We start from the raw sequence: 20,108 nt of genomic DNA on the forward strand, positions 1-20,108 counted from the left end.
GGAAATGTTTATGATTTGGTGCAAATTCACTCAGATTCCAGACCTGGTTTCCCTTTTAACTATTTGTTCATCAATTGTGTTTTGCATAATTTATCACATTATCTTAATCTATATTACAGCTCTGACTTTACAAAATGTCTTAGTCATGCAAAATGGCTGAAATAGATCCAAAAGAACTTCAGAATACTGCCCTTTCTAGAGTAGTCACAGTAGAAAAAAATACGAAAAAACCAGGTCTATCTGATAGCATTTGCAGGAGAGGTTTAGCATGAAGAAATTGTTCTTTCAAAATAAAAAGTTAGTATTAAAGGGCTTCTTTTCTAAATCAAGCTTCCAAGAGGAAGAAAGCAAAGACAACTAGACATTTGGACAGCACTTAATTTTATGCTTTTTTTATATGGTATCAGTTCAAATGTGTTCAGGCCCCCAAGGAAGTGGGATACCAGGCAGAACAGACAGTTAGGGGAACCGTCCAACAACAAAAAAGCTATATGTTATTCTGTTGAGCTGTATTGCAGCCTCCCTATCTGTCAGTGGAATAAGTTCAGCTCAGTTGTTTATAGGCTGAAAGAACTGAATGCAGCCAACTTTATTCTTAAATGGCCTTTTAAAAATGGTGATTCTGACAAATGCACATTTAAGAGGAATTTCTGTCTTTCTTGTTTAGCCTGCCAGACAGTAGCCCAAAGTTTACACCTACTTTGTCAAGGATGTCTAGGCCTACTAAAATTAGCTGACGGGACATCTCAGATAGCAATGTAATGTAAACTGATGTAGTTCACTCTGTAATGTTGCATAGCTGAAACTCAGAATTGTAACTGTCTACAGAAGAGCCATATGGCAAACTCAGGTGTTTCCAGGCACTGAAAAATTACCATGCAGTTCTCCTCCTGGTATTTGTAACTTAGCATTAAAGAATATAAAAAACTTTGCTTCAAAGAAACAGAAAAAAATACAATAAATCAGCTCTTCTATTACAGCTGGATAAAAAATTATTTTAAAATTTTCAAAACTTATTTCCCTCAAACATATTCTTCTTAATTAAAAAAAAAAACCCACCAATGTCCTTTGACAATTTTTTCTCCGAGATTTTAAGGTTGTTGTTGCTTGCTTCTTTTATAAGGGAAATAAGTCTTGGGCCAGCTTGTGTCCTTGTGAATTCAAGAGGAAGAACCCTTATCAAAGTCAAATCCAGATGAATCATAGACAAAGCTTTTTTTTTTTTTTTAACCTCAGAACAATATAAATACTTCATACAAATTGTACTGAAAAAGAGAGGAGGAGGAGGTCAAGGTGTATTGCCCTGTAGTAAGGCAAAAGATGGCATAATATCTCAGCAGCTGCTCTTCTATGAAATAAGGGAGATGAAGTGAGAGTTGCTCTCAGAATTAAATTAATGCTAATTAAGCTCCCTGTCTAGCATGAGCAAAAAGCGCCTTTTGTTCTGCTGGGCTTTTATCATTACTGATAGTCATACAAGTCATAAGATTAAGCCTACTCTCTAGTAGAAACAATTTGTAACTCGTATAGGCATATCAGGTAAATGTAGCAAAGTAGACAAAAAAACTGGCAAAAAATATTTTTTGAAAGTTGCATTAGTTCTGTGTCTAAAAAAAGTGTATTTTGGTTCTGTTTTTTTGTGGGGTTGGTTGGGGTTTTTTGGGGGGGGGGTTTGTTTGTTTGTTTTTATTTTTAATGCTGACAAAACTGCAGTTGCTTGCAGTATTACAAAGGCTTTAAGTGGCCATCGTCATTCTGAAATTTGAAGTACCTCTTAGAGGTCATTCTCTAAGTTACTTTGAGCACCAGGTATGAAAAGAGACATTAATACACCTTTAAAAGCTTATTAAAAGAAGTTTTTCATTTTTCAAGATTTGTTCCCAATTTTTGTCAAAAACGTTGTATTTGCTCAGAACTAAAAAGATCTGGAAAATTTCTGCATCTCTTGGGACAACCTGTCAGGAGTCCAGAAAAGTGATCCCATGAATCTGATTTCCACTCACTGAAAATTCAAAAAATCCAAAATGCTGCAAGAAGACACCTCTGGTTAAAGAAAACAGATCTTCTTGAGAAAACCTTTTCACTTCTCCAAACACTTCTGTTTATCGTGTTTTCCAAGATATCTGGGCATAATTTACACAATGCACATAGGGATAAGCAATATTTCTAGTAAAAATGGGCAAAACACATTAATTTTGTGTACAGTGTGCACACTTAAATACTAGCTATCCAGTTGAGTCTGGGAAAATGATGACAACGCACTCCTTAACTTTCCAGGATGCATAAATTCAAGTGTTACACTCCTAGCATTGACAGTGCTCCAAGGCTGGTTAGTTGTCTCTGGCCAATACTGTTAGTGTCAGGCAAATGTAAGCAAAATTCAGATAGAATGAGTAATTGCCTGAATTACTGAATCAGTTATAGTGGTATGTACAGCCTCTTGCAGGAGTGGGTAATCAGTCTTTCATTGAGAGGAAAGGGCATACTCCATAGTGTTCAGAGCAAAGAAATAGTTCTGGCCATTGATGCAATCAGCGAACACCAAGTCAAGTGCCACGTGGCATAGAAGTCAGGCCTGCAACTCCCTCTCCTGTGCACCAAGGAACTGCTTTGACTAGTGTTCAGAAAAAATTTTTAAGTGTGTGTGTGTTTTGAGTCCATGTTCTCCTAGGCTAAAACCACAAAATTTAATTTCACTCCTCAGGAGACTGAACTGCAAGTGCACAAAGTAATTAACTATTAGCAACTGATGTATGTTACAGTGCTGGAGAGGAAACTGCAGAGAGTATAGAACAATTATCTCCTGCTAGTAAAGCTCAGAGGAGATTTTGCCTGCTTATTGAATGTAAGTTTAGAAGGTAAGAAGGACAAGTCAGGGAAGGCAAATGCCTGAAAACCATGCACCTGATAAGTATAACAATGATGTGAATATAGAAGCTTTGATACAGACCTCTGTAGGAAACTTTTTAGTATAATAGTTTGGTCTTTCCTGCTGTGAAATTATAGCAAATACTGAAGAGCCTTCTATCAAAAATTGTAGCCAAAAGTCTTCTTTGAGTTTATTTCTTTTTGTGTGTAAGGCAAGAGTAGAAGAGAGAGAATTTTTAACAAAGGCAGTGTAGACTAAAACAATCCTGCTTCTCTTGAAGTTCAGGGATGAAGTCACAAAGTGCACAAATAAACATAGTAGCAGTAAAACGTAAGGTTTTTATTTCCTCTATTAATTGGATTAAAGTTTCCTCCAGCATTAAAGACATAACATAGGCTTCTAATTTGTAAATAAGTAGAAAATGCCAAAATTCTTAAAAGCCATAGTTATTCTAAAGAATAAAGGTAAAAGATGTTCTTTATCTCTGATGTTTCTGTTGGGGGATTTTATTCCTAATTCATAACAATACAAGTATTTTTCTGGACAGAGACACTAGAACACACAACATCCCCTGAAAAGATGGAGTAGCTAATGTTTTATTGACAGTTTTTCCAGCAGGAGTCTGGCTGAGTTTAGAAAACATACTTGATTTCATTCTAACAAAAGACTATTTGTGTGACCTATTCCTCCTTTCTTTCTGCTTATAGATTATGTTCTGCTTGGCTTTGCTTTTATCAATATATACAGGTGCTACTCATAGTAAAAAGTCCCAAGCCAAAACAATAATAAACCAACAACAAACCAAACAAAAAAAAAAAGTAACAATTCTTCAAAGCAAAAAACAGCTGGGTCTTGGCTTCTAAATTTTTGGATGCCTGTTCTGATGAGTTTTATGCTACTGAATGTATGCATACTTTAATTATCTGATGACCCAAGGCACACTAAAACTGCTGGGTACTTGAGAACTAGAAAGGCACAGAGCAGCTAGAATCTACACCCAAAAAAGGACAGCTGCTGAGGCTCTGACATTCCCTGTTCTGTCCAGATGTACTGGCTTTCCCATTACTCTGGAGTTTTCTTAGAGGAAATGTTTAGTTCCCCAAGGTATTTTGTAAAATACTACATTTTGAAAACAGTAATTGAATTACCAATGTGGATTTTGCAGCATGCTTCTCTGTTAAAACCCATTTGTACCCACAACATCTCAACTAATTAAGAAAAGGTTCCTATCAACATTCAGAAAATCTAAGTCTTTGAATGGTATCTGACAGTTGAGACTCTATGAGAAAGGGATGGTAATGAAAAAATAACTTTGACTCACAATTTTAAGACTATCAGAAGATGAAGATGGAGTATTTCTAAGGAATCTTAATCAAAAGACTCCTGCCCAACAATAGAATCATCTAACAATAACTTAAAGCTTTGATAACTCACGAACACAGGTTTTCCAGAATTTCTCCACATGCACCCCAGACACATATATTAGAAGCCATAATTGCAGCCAAGAGAAAAAGTCCAAATTTAATATGGAGGATGAAATATAATCCTAGCTTCACATCACAACACCTCATGCAGAACCTTACTATAGCTAACAGCTAGACAGAAGACAAAGTCTGAACTTCAGTCCATCAGACTGACTGTAAATGAACACAAGAAACTGAACTTTCAAGGTGAAATTTTCACTCAAAATGAAAAGTACCCTTCTAATGCATCAAGTTGTAGTCATAGCATCTCTTTTCAGGGGATGTAAAGTCACACAACTATAAAGGTGTCTTCCACACCATGGAACACTGGTTAGTGTACTGTCTCTGACATGGAAAGCAAATTGACATTGTCATTTGGAAATCAAGGTGTGCTCAGGTGGAGATCACAGCGGTGAAGCAGTATTAAGGAAGAAGGTCTGCGCTTTCATGATGTTTCCAGAAAACTCTGGATAAACTTTACCAGTTGCATCTTAACTGCAAGTGATTGCAATGAATGTAACTGAAATGCCACTGCACATAACTGTGATACTAAACTCCAGTAAAATTACTGTTGTAGGTTTATTGTTCATGAGAGTCAGGGGTTGGTAAGGAATCCTCAACTGAAATAAGCTGCATTTCTTAAAAGGGAACAGTTTTAGGACCATGGCAGAAATTCTGGCCCCATTTCCATCAATGGCAAAATTTCAATTGACTTCAAGGCACTGGATTTTACTCAGGATATCTCAAGTCCCTCATTACTGTTTGGGTTCATTATCAAGTACACAAAATGGCTGGAAGAAGCATAAAATTAGAAGAAGTACCACTTAATAAAGTCATCTGGATTTCTATTCAGCAGCCAGGAGACTACATTGTGTGTGTGTATGGAAATATGCATATGTGTGCTGGGAGGCCAACCTCCTCATATGATATAGCATTGCATGACTCAGGGAAGTGGTGTACAGCCCAAACTGTTCCTTAAGCATGGGTTCATATTCATCCTTTTGACATGGGATGGGTAGAAGGACAGGAGACCTGGAGGTAGAATGGCATGCAATCATATAACATGCCTAGCTAAACTGTAGCAATTGCTTAAGTTTATCTAGTGGCACTACTAATTGTTTATCATTCCATAATAGAGAATTACACCTTTCATTTATGGTGGGGCAGTTACCAGGGATGAGAGGTTCTCTTTGGTCCTTGTTTGGGTACCTGGCCTACATGGCACACTGCCACGGCACCAAAGCACAAAAGACTCTGCATGTCCACTGCATTCCTCTTTACGTACAGGTGGCCGTGAGGATGTAGGAAGCAGCAAGAATAAGAGTACCAGTTTCAGGATTGTGGAAATTGTGACTGAATCAGTTCTTCCACAAAGGAATATGCTGCCCCTTGCTGATAACAAAGCATACATTTTACAGTCTACCTCACTTCTTAACGAAGACTGTAATGAAAGGTTATTAATGTTGCTCTTTTTTGGGCCAGACACTTAATAAGTTTAGTCAGAGCCCTGAGGTGGCTATGGCTGGTGTGTGTGCAGCATAAGAAATTTTCCTTTGTTTATCACTCAAAATTGACTGCATTAAGAAACATGCTTCTATAACCTGAAGCAAATAGAATATAAGCTTTCTCCCATTAGAGAAACTTACTTCAAAGTTGACATTTCTGTTCTCAGAGCTCTTTCCCGCTACACGTTTTTTGAGAGTCACCGTTCAGAAGTGACTGAATTTATTATGAAGCTTATAAATACTTCACATGCTCATAATGGTAATGCTGAAGAAAATGAGGATACAGCCATTTCTTAGGATCTTAACTTATGTTTAACTGAACTTGAGATCTTTGGCTGGAGAATCTTAGTAATATCTAGTCTTCTCAGGCGCCGAGTAACCACTGCTTTTACTGATTTCAAGTAAGATTACCTTTACATACATATAGGAAAAGAAGCCAATTCTTGACTTTATGGTTTATTGCTCAATTTTCCTGTATCGTAGCTGAACTGTATTAAAAACCGAGTGCAACTGAAAAGGTCTCTCTTCCAGGGAAGGCTGAATATCATTGTGCCTTCAAGACACTGAGCAGCATAATGTATTTTACCATTGCTGTTAAAAATTTATTAAGAATGTCACAGAAGGAATGAGAAGTCTGAATTTTTGGGAAAAGGAATAAAGGTTCAACGTTTAAGCATTCAAAAAATAAAAAAGAAAAATCTTCATTTTTCCCTTGCAAAAGAAATTCTTCAGTCATAAAATAAGTAACTCCCAAACAATAAATTCAGTGCTGGATATAGGACATATATTGTGGGACTTTTTGTGTTGGTATTATCAAACCTCAGAGTTACAAGGAGTGAAAATGATTTGTCAGAATGTGAGATTAGAATTAGATCTACAGGCGTTGCAATGCCTGAATTTATGTTCTACATTAGAAAGATTAAAGGTTTATTAGCTTAGATCAAAGAATAGAACCAAATTGCCTTTTTGAACTCTGTTGCCCTTTTGTATTCAGTTCCTGACATACATACTGTATACTTTGTTCTCTTTAATAATGATGTTTCACATCATAATTATGAATTTATGTAAAGGTTTTTTTGTTTTGGTGTTTTAATTTTTCAAATAAACATTGGGAATTGAAAAGAAATTATAAGAAAAACTATTGTTCTAAAATAAAACCTAACCTACACTTAGCCAAAATTTACCTTGGGAATTGCAAAGCTAGTGGTTGGGGTTATTTTATTTAGTCCCATTTTACTCTACATTTGGTTTTACCGCGGCCTATACAGCACCTGCCGCAGTAGAACAAACACTAATTAGGGCCGTTAGCTGCTAATATACAACAAATACCTAATAGTAGTATCATGAAACTGTAAGAAAAAATACTTCTGAACAGATGGTCTGAAGGCCAGGATTAAAATAAATCAAAAAGGTTTACATCTCTAATTATCTAAACTTCCACATTATGACTTTTCCAATGAAACAAGTGCGTCTTTTGAGGTTCCCCTATCACCAGTAGTAATTTTTTGCTTTTGCAAACTTGCACAAACTAATCAAATAGTAATAAGAAAGGTCTTGCTCCTGTTCTCATTGACTTCAATCAGAGTTTGGCATTGACTTGGATATGGTTATTACTGGATGGAGAATTACTATTTTAAATAGAATGTGCAGTGGGCTGCAGTTTTGACTTGGAATTTCATTAGAATTACCACAGTCATTTTTATTGTTGACTTTTTCCTTAACCTAGTTTGCTAAAATAAGTCAGTTTTTCATGGGACAGATTCTCATCTTCCTTGTTTTACACTAGGATAACTTCATTGTCTGGAAGAATATTACCAAATTGAATTACTAGAATGCTCTTTATTTGGGAGACTCATTAGACAATTTATGTAAGATTAAATTAGAAAAATAATCGGTATTATCAGTAGATTTTAAAAGCATATTGAAATAAAAGACAAAGCAGGAAAAACATTTATTTAGACTATTCTCATAGAAGTTGTATTTGCTGCATCAAAAAATTGAAGTCAAGGTCAATCCTAGGCAAGAGCACTGATGCAAGTGAAATCAGTATGTGCCTTGCTAATTAAGAAGTTAACTTTATGAAGCTCGCTCTCCACGTTGTTCCTTTTTCCACTTTGTTGAACTTTATTAGATGATCTATGACTCAGATCCTGACAATATAGATGTCAGTGTTAGGAATGCACTGAATTCCTCAGGGCCAGAATTTTTATTAGTATACTTATACTTTCAAGATTTATCTTGTAAGTATGTTAAACTTCAGAGCCTTCTGGTTTCTCAGTTAAGGAACCTTTAGATTTGCTCTATTAAATTTAATGTGGTCACAGAAAGGAACCATACCCTTTCCAGTTTCTCACGTCAAACTCTGCACCGCTTTGTCCATCATCTGAATTGATGACGTTTCCTATCAACTTCATCTTTCACAACTTCTCTTCCCTGTGTGCTCCTCTGTGACAGTCCTTGATGCCTTCTCCCTTCCTTGCTTATTTTTTCTTTCTGACTGCAGGAAGTTATTTACTGGAGGAAAGGCCAAAGGTGTGGATACTCCTCAGTGACTCTCCAAAATAAGAATCTTTCCCTTTATTGATGATTTCCCCTGCAAGGGGCAGAGGGCACAAACTGAAACACAAGAAGTTCCTTCTGAATATGAGGAAGAACTTGTTTACCTTGAGGGTCACTTAGTATCAGAACAGGCTGCCCAGAGAAGTTGTAGAGTCTCCCACCCTGAAGACATTCAAAACCCACCTGGACGTGACTCTGTACAGCCTGCTGTAGGTGAACCTGCTTTAGCACAGGGTTGGACTAGATGGTCTCCAGAGGTCCCTTCCAACCCCAACCATTCTGTGAGTCTGTGATTCTCTCTTCCTACAGTTCTGGAAATGATCAGATGAGACAGTTACTGCCTTAGAGCTACAGCCCAGCCAACTGTAGGCAGGAGACTTGCAGCTGTGTGGCTGTGCCACATGCCATAGCAGACGGTGCTTGATACTGAGGAACTTAAAACTTTTTTTGCATCCCTTAACCATTGCATCTTGCCTATCAAATACTGGGACAAAACCTATATAACTGACATTCAAAATAATCTTTACTGACAAAGACCAAAATACTCTATACTTTTAAAAAAAATGTTAACCTGCAATTGACTATTTTTAATATTATGACTATAAAAATTGTAATTGTCCAGATAAACATATATGTAATGAGAGTGATTACCATACAACAATAAGCCATCACTGTTATAAAACCATAAACTCTTATTCAATATACTGTAAAATTCAAAATCTAATTGAAAGTGCTAGTTTAGCATAATTCCCACAAGCCATCATTCTTTAATATTGTGAAATGAATGGGGGTTTTGTGGAGCTATTAATTGTTACTGACAACCAATAACCACTGGAATGAAACTCCAATTATCAGCAGCCATTAATCACATTTACTGTCATCTGTTATGTCAAAAAAATTCAATAATCTAAACAGCAAAAAGGAATTTATACCTCTTATGTTTTAACTCGCTTCATAGAAATCAGATGGTCTTTTGGTGGGGTAAGCAAAGAATTACAGAACATTATTTTCAATGTAAGCACAATATTCGGTCTTATATTTTCTATTTAAAAAAAATGTCTCCCACTTTATTCTGTTTTGATGGAGACTTAGATACCTTGCAGCTTTATTTCTATAAAGTTATGTACAATTTATAGCATAATTTGTTGCTAGCATGATGTATTGCAGTCACCTGTCTTTAAAAATCAGAAATTATAGAGACCATCTGAATATGTAGTTCACTAGTCTGTTCCAGGAAAGCACTTAATGTTACTTTTAGGATGCAGGCTTGAGCAAGAGATGAAGAGTTCTTGGAGACGAGGGTGTAAATAAGGGTGGCAGAGCCTTCATTGTAATACCTGAGCATTCCAATAACATGGACTCGCTCCAAACACATTATCATATATTCTTAATCTTGTTCATTTCCCAGATTCAGCTGTTTACATCAAATAATTGTTTTCTTTTTTTTTGGAACCTACACAGTATATAAAAACCACACATGTACATCCTTGGGAACAAAAGGATAGGAAACCATTCAGTACTTTACTAGTGACTGAAATGGCCAAATGTGCAACGTAGGCATCACAGTTAAAAAGCCATGCTTGCAAAATAGGATCTGCTTACTATACCCCTGAAAATTCCTGATATTACAAAGGTCTTTGTTGGACAATTAAGGGCATATCGTGGTCCTTACTCTCAGATGATATTGAGGTTTATTCTGGAAAATATTATATATGTATATGTGTATATATATATATCTATATATATCACCAGTCATTTACCTTGAGAGTCTGTCAGCTTTTGGTGGCATGAAACCGCTTTGATTTAGAATAGTGTCGAAGCACCAGTCTATAATCTGTTGTGAATAACTTCATTTAGAAAAAGCAGTGAAATCTTAAATATTTGGTATACTATACTGTGTTGTTCACTTATGATTTCATCCACTCTTCATAATCTATCAAAGGTACAAGTTCTCTAACATGAACCAGCAGAGCAGGAACAACATCTGTTCATAATATACTGCAAATATCCAGCAGAGTATCTTTTTGGAAGAAATGTATGAGAATTGACAGTTGAATAAATATCAAAAGAAGCCCTAAAATACATACAGAAGTTGTATTTAGCTAGGCAGCTCCAAAGCATAGGGCAGTTGCTTGTTTTTCAAGTTTAGAAGTAGAGGTGCATTTAAAAAACCAAGTATATTAGCACCTCTGGAAGTGAAAGTCAGAGGCGCTAAAGTCAAATAAAACAATGTTATTATTCCAGTTTATATAAACAGTGTTCCAAATTTTTAAATACTGTAGTTTCAGTAAAACTGGGATGCGTAGCTGACAATATGGTTTTAAAATGCACAATGTGCTACTTGAATAGGTTGTGTCTTTAAGATACTGTCCTTTCTGAAATTCTCTTAAGATACTGTCACCATTCACCCTTTGGTTACTTAAAAACTGTGGTTAGATAAAAATACTTTACTTGTGATTTTCCTGCTAAGTGTAACTGAATGTTTTTCTCTGAAGCATCACAAGTTTTTGGCCTATCTATATCTTCTTAAACTAATTGAAGACTTTGAAAGTGTACGCATCTAATATAATCAATATTATACTATAATGCTGTCATGATCAATTAATCAAAAAAATTAACTGTCTAAATGAATTGAACTAGCAGAAAAAACATTGGAACATGATTCTTTCCTTGAGTTCAACTCCTGAACTCTTCCATTTTTTATATTCTTGATGTTTTCCTGAGTTGTTTAATATGAAACTTAAATAGTTTGTAATTTTTTCAAAAAATAGTGGTAGTAGTAATTACCATATTATGACAAGATTTTAGGTTGAAGAATTCATACTGATATTCCATTACTTATATTTAATTAAACATTTTTATCTTTTCAGAAGAAATTACTAAGTATTTTTAAAAAAAGTTATTTTTCCATCACCAATTTAAAACTGCTGCACTGAAAATTTATCTTTCATTTGTGCTTGTTGTCAAGGCAACAGTTTATCAGAATAACAGAAATAAAAGTATTTAAAATGTAGCTGTAAATTATCAATTTATTAGGGTAAGGTAAACACTAACTCTGTCAAACACTAGTTATCTCTCATTAGCATGGATTTGAGTATGTTCTTAGAAGGCAAAAATATACAAATATTACTGTTTCTTTTAATAATACATAGCTTTAGAGAAGATAATAATAGACAAATGTTTGCTAATTCAGCAAGTATGTTTACTACACAGAGTCTTTAAACTTGAGCTGTCAGTTAACATATATTTAAGATTCCTTCTAATTCAAAAGGTAAAAACACCCTCGAGTACAATAGCCAGAACTGGCTTTTTCCCTCCCTCCCTCCCTTCCTCCCTTCCTTTCTCTTTTCCTCCCCTTCCTCCCTCCCTCTTCTTATCTCTCACTGAATAATAACCCTCATTTAGTGACATCAGTAATTTTTGCATCAGCCTTTTTTATGGCTGGAACAGAAGATTATGTGTGGAATAAGCATGAGTGGCATTCAAATTGAAATGTGTGAAAACTTCACAGATTTTGATAATACAGTGAAAAATGTGTCATGAGTTGGTGTTAACATTAGCTGAGAAATGGAAATGGTTGAAGTAATTTGCACAGCAATCACTCCTTCCATCACTGGGCTGCAAGTATTTACAAATGTAAACCCATGCAGTGTCAAACGTTGAGAATGGTAAACTGTACACAGTGGGTTTTGGTACTGAGTGCAAGGAGGGTGAAGCTTACAAGGGCCATACAGCCATGATCTTCTATTCATTTCACTGTGAGGTTCTGTTAACTTTAAATGATATTGAGTCACTTAGATGACTTACAAAAAAAACCCAAAACCAAACCAAAACAAAAGTTAAGTTACCTACCTAATAGCCAGTAAAAACTAACAGGAAAGCAAAATGCATAACCCATAATAGGAAATATTAAGAGTTACTAGAATTTCTCTGATTTATTTCTGCTAAAGATCTGGCCAAATGGAACAATCTTATGCTTTTTGGTTGCTCAAACTGAACACTTGAATAGATGATAGTTCTGAAGATGTCATCTGAAGTATTGCACAATTAGCATGAATAATTTTAAAATATTCTGTTCCTGTTATAGATCTTGAAATGCATCACCTAATGGACTATGGTGTTTAGCGCCAAACTATTCGAAAACCCAGTAAGCCTGTACATTTCCATTATTTGGTATCAAAAAATTTGTCATTTAACTTTTAAGTGGTGACTAAGTAATAGCTCCCAAAGAATGATCTAACCTTGGTTGGATTTTGCTTCCAAAGACAGCACTGCAGGGTGGGAGGGGTGAAGCTCAATTTACTGGAGTGGGAAAAATTGAATTTGCAGGCAAATAGTGCCACATGAAATACAAATGTTTTTTTCATTGAACCTACTTTCCTGATATCTTGGCTAAATTTTTCCGTTTGTGAATTCTGATAAATTGTAAAAGGAAAGTCTTTTAAAATTTGGAGATGTTGTTTGTTTTGGGACTTCTTAGGTCCTGTGAACAGCTCGCTTAGCCTGATACCAAAATGAAACAATTTAGGATTCTTTTACTTTAATTGTTTTCAGTAAATACTCTCCCCCACCCCACCCCCTTTCTTGTTCTAATAATTTATTTGATGATTTTATTATAGCTGTGCATATGGACTCTCATTTTTAGAGATTACTGATTTAATGTTTTCTCCAGCCTACTTCACATAAAACTCTATTTTCAATATAAAACCATATTATGCTAAAGTTTGCATTGCACATAGCATTTGCTGACTTTTGAGCCAGCTTGCTTTGAGATTGCCTGTAGGCTTTTACATATGGTGACTGGCAATTGCTTCCTGTTTAAATATTCCTGATAGGAGTTTATTAGTTTTCAGTAGCTGGAGAGTTAGCATAGCACACGTTCAACTCTCATATTTAGTTCCTTCTCCATTGCAGTTACAGACCCTATTGCTATAATTAAGAATTCTACAATTTGTGCTCATTATTCTATATACCTTGAGTGTGTTCTATTCTCCTTTCACTTTTAGTGGGCTCTCCAAGGTAATACAAAATAATAACATGCCATATGGCAAATGGAATCAGCTGTAACACCACACAGCATCTTTTATCATGTAGCTTTTACAGTATGACATTCCCAAGTTTGTAACTGATGAATATTGCATGTCCTAAAGACACTCTGGCTGTATTATGCTGCTTCTCCCATTAGAGGCATCCTTGTTGATACTCTGAACCCTTTTTTAACATAAATGAAGCAGTTGTCATTTTGTAAGAATCATCAGCGTACAAAGGAATAGGCACAATGTCTCAATGCGTGGTAATCTTACCGCAAAAAGTTAGCATGAACAAAATATTGCATTATCATGAATTGTGAAATATACAATTGATATAATGTAACAGTAATAATGAGTTTTATGTCATTTGGGAAGCTCAGCTGGGGTTTTTTGTTTGTTTGTTTTTAATGTTTGTAGAACTTCTGGGAATTAATAGAATGTGTTATTTCAGTAGTGAATTTCCATAGGTTTGCAGTCAGTCATCTGAAACATGCAGTCTGAAAGCATTAGATGCTGTTCTATGAAAGTTAGATATAAGCATAACATAGGCATTTTGTAGATGGGTTAAAGCACTTCTACAAGGCCAAACTCTGAAGGGAATTCTGATGATGTTACTCAAGAATGTGAAACCCTGTAAGTAACCATTTTTTAATAGTTGACATGTAGGTATACCAGCATCTCATGTTAGCTTTAGTTTTATAAGTGGAAGGGAGAGGTAAGAATTAAGCAGATAGGCAAATTATGGATATGTGAGGTTTAGTTATGAGTATTGCTTTCCATCTTCTGCTTGTGGCAAAAATGTAATTTCAATCTATTCTAAAAGTAACTATATTTAAGTAGTTAAGAGAACGTTTCTGTCACAAAGAATTGCATCGCATAGCATGCGGTTAGCTTAGCTTCCCAGCTTGTAGGCTGTAGAGAATGTACAGTCTCCATCACATTTACTGCTCCCACTGTCACTGCAAGTGGTAGGGCAACTTTTCTCCAAAGCAGTGGAGCAGAGGAGCAAAAGACGAAATGCTGCTCATTGTTCCTCCAGTGTTGGCAAGTATATCCTTATTCCTCTCTAGTCGGGCTTAGGAAACAGAAGTGTGCTCAATCTCTAAATGAACTTTCCAGCTGTCACCAGTGTAAGAAGGCAGACGTAGGTCATAACACATGTTGCTTTTCTGCAGTGCACGTGTAATGCCCCAAGAGATCAGTACTAGGATAGGATAATACAAGGTTTGAGAACTTTAAACTGATTTGTTGAGAAAGAATAGTACCACACATAGCACAACTCTCTTTTACTCCTTTGTAAAAATGTTATTTTTTTGGTTTCCTGTAGGAAATAGTGCAATGTTTTATTTAAGCAAAATAAAATGAAATACAGAAAATGGATTTTATTACAAGAAATATCAAATACCAGTATAGTAAATATTTGCACGGAGGGTAATGGCAATTTTGCTGAAAATGGAAATTCATTGCGTGAGTGGGTGTAAGCATGGTATGTGTGTGTGTGTACATATGGCCATAGACACATAAAGTGGTAATTCTCAGAAATATTAGGAAGGGCAAGATAAGCCTAAACTATTTGATATGATTCTTTGTACAATTTACACTTTATACAGAATCACCTGAATTCCTTACCTGATTTTTTTAGAAACTGCTCTGTCTTTTTGTCCTTAATTTTTCTTTCTTGCTTATCTGCATCATATCTACTGCCGTTCTCCACTGTTTGCTTGCCTCCTTGTCACGTATGAAACCAGCGTGGACTGTATATTGATAAACCTGCATTGACAAATATCCGTGAGTTACATATGGGTAAATGAAAGACTTTTTTATTACTCTTATTTCTTTCTTCCATGAAAACAGAGGTAGAACAATGAGAGACTTGGGGTCAAGTGTAATAAATCTGCATATGTGAATACTGATATATTTTTATATTGCTAACCACTTAAATCCACGCACAAAATCTTTTTTTTTTTGTTTTCTAAAAAAATGTGGCAACACAAACACATAGAAATAATATAAAAGTCTTACAACACAAAACATACGGACTTATGAGAAACAGAAACTACTAGTGTTTGGCAAGTTGTCATTTGGAAGCCCAAGCAACATCTTCAAAGTGACCAGTCATATTTAGAAGTGCCACAGACTAGTTTAGTTGTAGAATTTTTCTGTTTTCTTTTAGGCCTGATGCTGAAGTTTACAACAAGTTGCCTATCAAGACACCTTTGCAGGGTTTACTGATTTTCACAGATTTCTGATCAGGCTTGCAAGAATTACCTTATGTTGTAAATGGCAATTTTGTAAATTGAAATTTAAAGGGGGTTTATCTGCATCCTTTTTCTGTTTTATCACTCTTTGACTCTTTGGTGATTTGTTGGTTTTTTTGGTTGGTTTTTTTTTGGTTGGTTTTTTTTTTTTTTTGGTGGGGTTTTCCCCAGAACTTTTTTCCTGGCTTTTCCCCAGTTCCTAACAATCTGTCCTCCACCTCTTGAGCCTCTTTTTCCCCACCATTGCTTTTGAACAGTCATGCTTTAGGCAAGAGTTTGTAAACTAAAATTGTATTGTTCTGTTTTATGAACTTAGCTATTCCCTACATTCTCATTTCTAATCCTCTGACTTCCTTAATTAAGTCCAAGACAGTTATAAACACCTGTATGGGGAATTTCACCATGGTTATTTGAAATGACATATTTTTGTCATAGAAACAGGTATGAAAAAAAAATTGGAAACATATAATGGTGCCAAGGAATTTTAATTTAATTAAGCTGTAGACTCTTGGGGCATCTTTTCTAAAATTAAAAACATATCTTTAAAATAATTTTTACATTAATGGGGAACTTATTTGCTTGAGAAGGACAACAGCCATATTTGTTAGCCCTTTTCCAGTAGAATTTATGTCAGAATGAAGACAAAAAGCATAGAAATACTTAAAATGCCTTCCTTTAAATGATTAAAATGGTACTACCCTTTAATGTACGGAGTCCTTAAGTATTCAGTCTCAAGGACTGCGCAAGCCTCTACATAAGCCTGCCTGCCGCTGAGCCTGGACTGGCAGCCTTCTGTGGCTCAGAGACACACAAATGCAGTACAATGGACAGAGCCCTGAATCAAAGATGAACTTGGCCTAAAAAGAGAATTCAGCTCCATGTTTCCCTTTGTTTCCCTGCCAGAAAGCTTTACATATAATAAACACAGTCATCAAAATTCACTTATGACAAGTAATAGTTCGCTTGTGGATCATTTATCGCAGAGTTCTGTGATTAGTCACACCTTCATATCCTTCAACATGTAATATGTGTTTCCTTGGAGCATGCCACATTTTATTAAGGTGTCCAGCTTTTCACATGGAGGATATTAAATGAAAACCATTCTTATTTGCCTGGAAATTCATGTCATACACCAAATACCATGTTTTCTGTGATTAGCTAGCAGGAACCATCTGTCATGTCCCCACCCCCACAGTGCTGAGGAAGGCAGAGACTGAAGGTGAGAAGTATATTTACTTTTGACAACACAACCAGCTGTTGCCATTACTTCTAGCTGTAAGGCAAACATGCTGAAAAAGGTGACTATCTATCGTGATTTTAGTACACTGGGACCAACTATGACTGCTGATGACAGCAAACCTCTTAAAAATCTGGAGGAAAATTGCTTTATGGGTTATGTTAGGAAAGAATGTACAAACACAGCTCCAGCTGGGAGCTGGAACCTGGAACCAAGAAGCAGAAACTTTAGGCTAGAAAAGTATCAGGATGAATTCAAGTAAGAATCTGCCTCTTCTCCCACCTTCCTTTTGGTAGAAATTCATATTGGAAGAGAGAACTGTTTTTCTCTAATGATAACACAAGATTCTGAAATTAAGCACAGCAGGTAGAAAGATTCAGCACAGATTTTAAGATCTTGCATATTCATACACTGAAATGTTTTCCAGTGCTGACAACTAACATTCCAAGTGGAAAAGGTACATTCTCTGCCAATTTCCTTTCTTAAAACTCTGGCACCATATTTTAGGGGCTGTGTACTCTAATCTCTGTTATTCTTACCTTTATCCATCAGACTAAGGAAGATATTTACACAGCCAAATAATTTTGACTTTAAAGAGGATTGCAGCAAATAGGTATATTTTTAAAATTTTTGAGTAAGCGGTATTTCTTCACTAAACCCACTTTATTCCCTTGTTACCTTCTTTCATATTGTACCTGGAGAGTACTGTGCTATGGTGTGAATGTACCTAGAGCATATTTCAGGAACAAAATATAAACACTGGCAGCAAAGGGCACTTCATGCAAATGTGTTTCCTGAGTGATGGCTCTTCATCCCTAATGATTCTGGCAAGACATCATAATTTGGGAAAATAAGTGGGGTGCCCTGCCCTTCAGCTCTTTTCCATAGAGCACGTACGTTCCCTTGCAAATAGGATTATGACAAAATAAAAAGTTCATTTGGGTGGGAGCTTCTTTTAAAATATGTTCAATATATCACTGTAGAAAACAGTAGAGATAAAGCAGAGCCATAAAAGACACACTTTTAGGAAGAGAAAACAGGCCATCATGCCTAACTCTATATTGCACTCATTTTGCTTTTACAGCCCACCTGTCAGTCCTGTTATCCTTGTCTAGAAAAGAATTTACAGTAAGTCTCTGCTGCAATCAGTTTCCATGGTAACTTAGTTCTGTCTTAAAACCTTTACATAAAAACGGCTTGGTTAAAATGATAATGAGCTGGAGTGCTTGCCCATACCTGAACTACACTTCTCCCATTGCTCAAAAATAATCAGCCAGGTGTGTCACTCCCTCTTCTCTAGTTCCTTTAGCTTCTAGAACATCATCTCATTATGCAATTCAGATCAGTTTCTTTGTCATCTGTAAATCTCTGTTTTCAGAGATGTATAGGGTTCAGGGTACTGACCAGTGTCACGTGCTACTGACTAGTTACATGCTGTAGTAGTCAGAAGTACTAACTACTGACACTTTACATGCTGTGAAGTACAGTAAAACATGTTGGGCTCTGGAGTCTTGAGGTCACTAGGGAAGAATCCCTCTGTGTGTACAGTACCTACAGTGGGGCTGAAAGCTCCAAGGACCATAGCACCTTTTAGGAAATGAACCAGAAAAGGCAGACTGTCTCCCTTCTAGAAAATGCTTTTCTCAAAGGTAGGAAAAAAAAATTCCCTTCAGGCCACATCAAGGGGAAATAAAAGTTCAGAAAAACAAATGGAAGTATGAATTGATTCTAGGAATATTGTAATACTGTCCCATCACTATGGATATATATGTTTTATCTGAGCTTTAGTTATCCCTTATACTGATTTCAAGCTCATCTCTTGCACTCATAATTTCTGATTCTCTGGCTCAGTTTGTCTTAGTCTTTTTTGTAATTCTGATTACTTCTTTATACTGTCTCAAATCTCATCTAGGAAAAAATCAGTACTCTTTTTTATGTAACTTAAATACTTCGATGATAACAGAAATTTCAGTTACAGCGAAGTCTTAAAAGTACTTCTAATGTTGATCTGATAGAGCTCTTCAACAATTACTCTGAAAACTTGCTGCATTTCATGGAAGTTGGCATCCTCCCTGTGATACCAAAAACCTCTTCTAAATTTCTGTACTAGAGCTGCCTTTCTGAATTGTGTCGGGTAGCTTAATAATTGTAGAAGAAGTCTTTTGTTCCATAAGAGGCACTAATAGAATTTATGAAAAATAATTTTACACGCTATATGTTCCGGGCAAGCATTACAAAAGCTGCTGAATGTAGGTATACACCAGTTAAATTACAACTGGGTTTGTCCAGACAAAGACTTGGTAAAGTTCTGATGTTTCGGCATGGGACAAAACAGTATTATTTTCTTGTGACAAGTAGTTCCCCCCTGGTTTCGATCAAGCACCTGAAATAACAGAAAAAAATCCATGTTTGCAATGTGTTTGGATAATATGAGATACTGCTGCCTTGTCCTTAGCAATACACAGAAGTGCACTGCTCAGTGGCTTGTCACACTTCATTTCTGAATGGCATTACTATGCAAGGTGTATGCATACTATGTCCTTTAGATAGGTTTACTTCTGTATAGACTTAACTTTGATTGTCATCTACTGATTCATCTAGATAATATGACCATCTCGAAATTCAGTTGCAATTTAAAATGAAACAGTATTCTTATCCTAAATAAAGTAATATGGTTGTACTAGAAATTTGATTTAGACCTACATAATTCCTCCCAAAACAACTTGAAAAACCAAGCTTTCAAATGTATTTTTCCACCTCTTATTTTTAACTAGCAGTTTAATTTACCCCCTGTGTCCTAACATTGTCCTATAGACATTAATTTCTGAGGGCAGGGCGTTGTCAAATCAGGGTGTCATAAATCTATGGAATTCCTTTCATCAGTCATGGCAATAACATCTTCACAGTACTCCTGCATGTCAGTAAAGTATGACCTTCTCTGACTGATCCGTGCAGACTATGCTTAATTGAACTATGCTTTTCCAGTGGGCATTTTAACTTTCACACAATGATTTTTTCAATAGCTGATGTCTAATCAACTGGTCTCCAGTTTCCAGGGGAAATAATAAATAAAATCTTGGTCAATTGAAAAAAAGTAGTTCCTGATTTTTAATCTTTTTAACCTCTTCTAAATCATTTGAACAACTAAATATGCTTACACTTTCCATGGTTTTTTATTCTTTTCATA

At 35.8% G+C, this 20,108-nt stretch overlaps 1 protein-coding gene across 1 annotated transcript in view; it reads right to left on the reverse strand.

Moving 5' to 3' along the window:
* Positions 1-20,108, reverse strand: part of B3GALT1 (beta-1,3-galactosyltransferase 1) — a 210,950-nt gene that overhangs the window by 99,584 nt on the left and 91,258 nt on the right. The window contains exon 2 of the mRNA XM_055719379.1: positions 15,056-15,196. The gene's annotated coding sequence lies outside the window, so the exon portion shown is untranslated. The remainder of the gene's footprint in view (positions 1-15,055; positions 15,197-20,108) is intronic.

Source organism: Falco cherrug, chromosome 8 (genome assembly GCF_023634085.1).
Source record: "Falco cherrug isolate bFalChe1 chromosome 8, bFalChe1.pri, whole genome shotgun sequence".
In the NCBI taxonomy this organism is placed as follows: Eukaryota; Metazoa; Chordata; class Aves; order Falconiformes; family Falconidae; genus Falco; species Falco cherrug.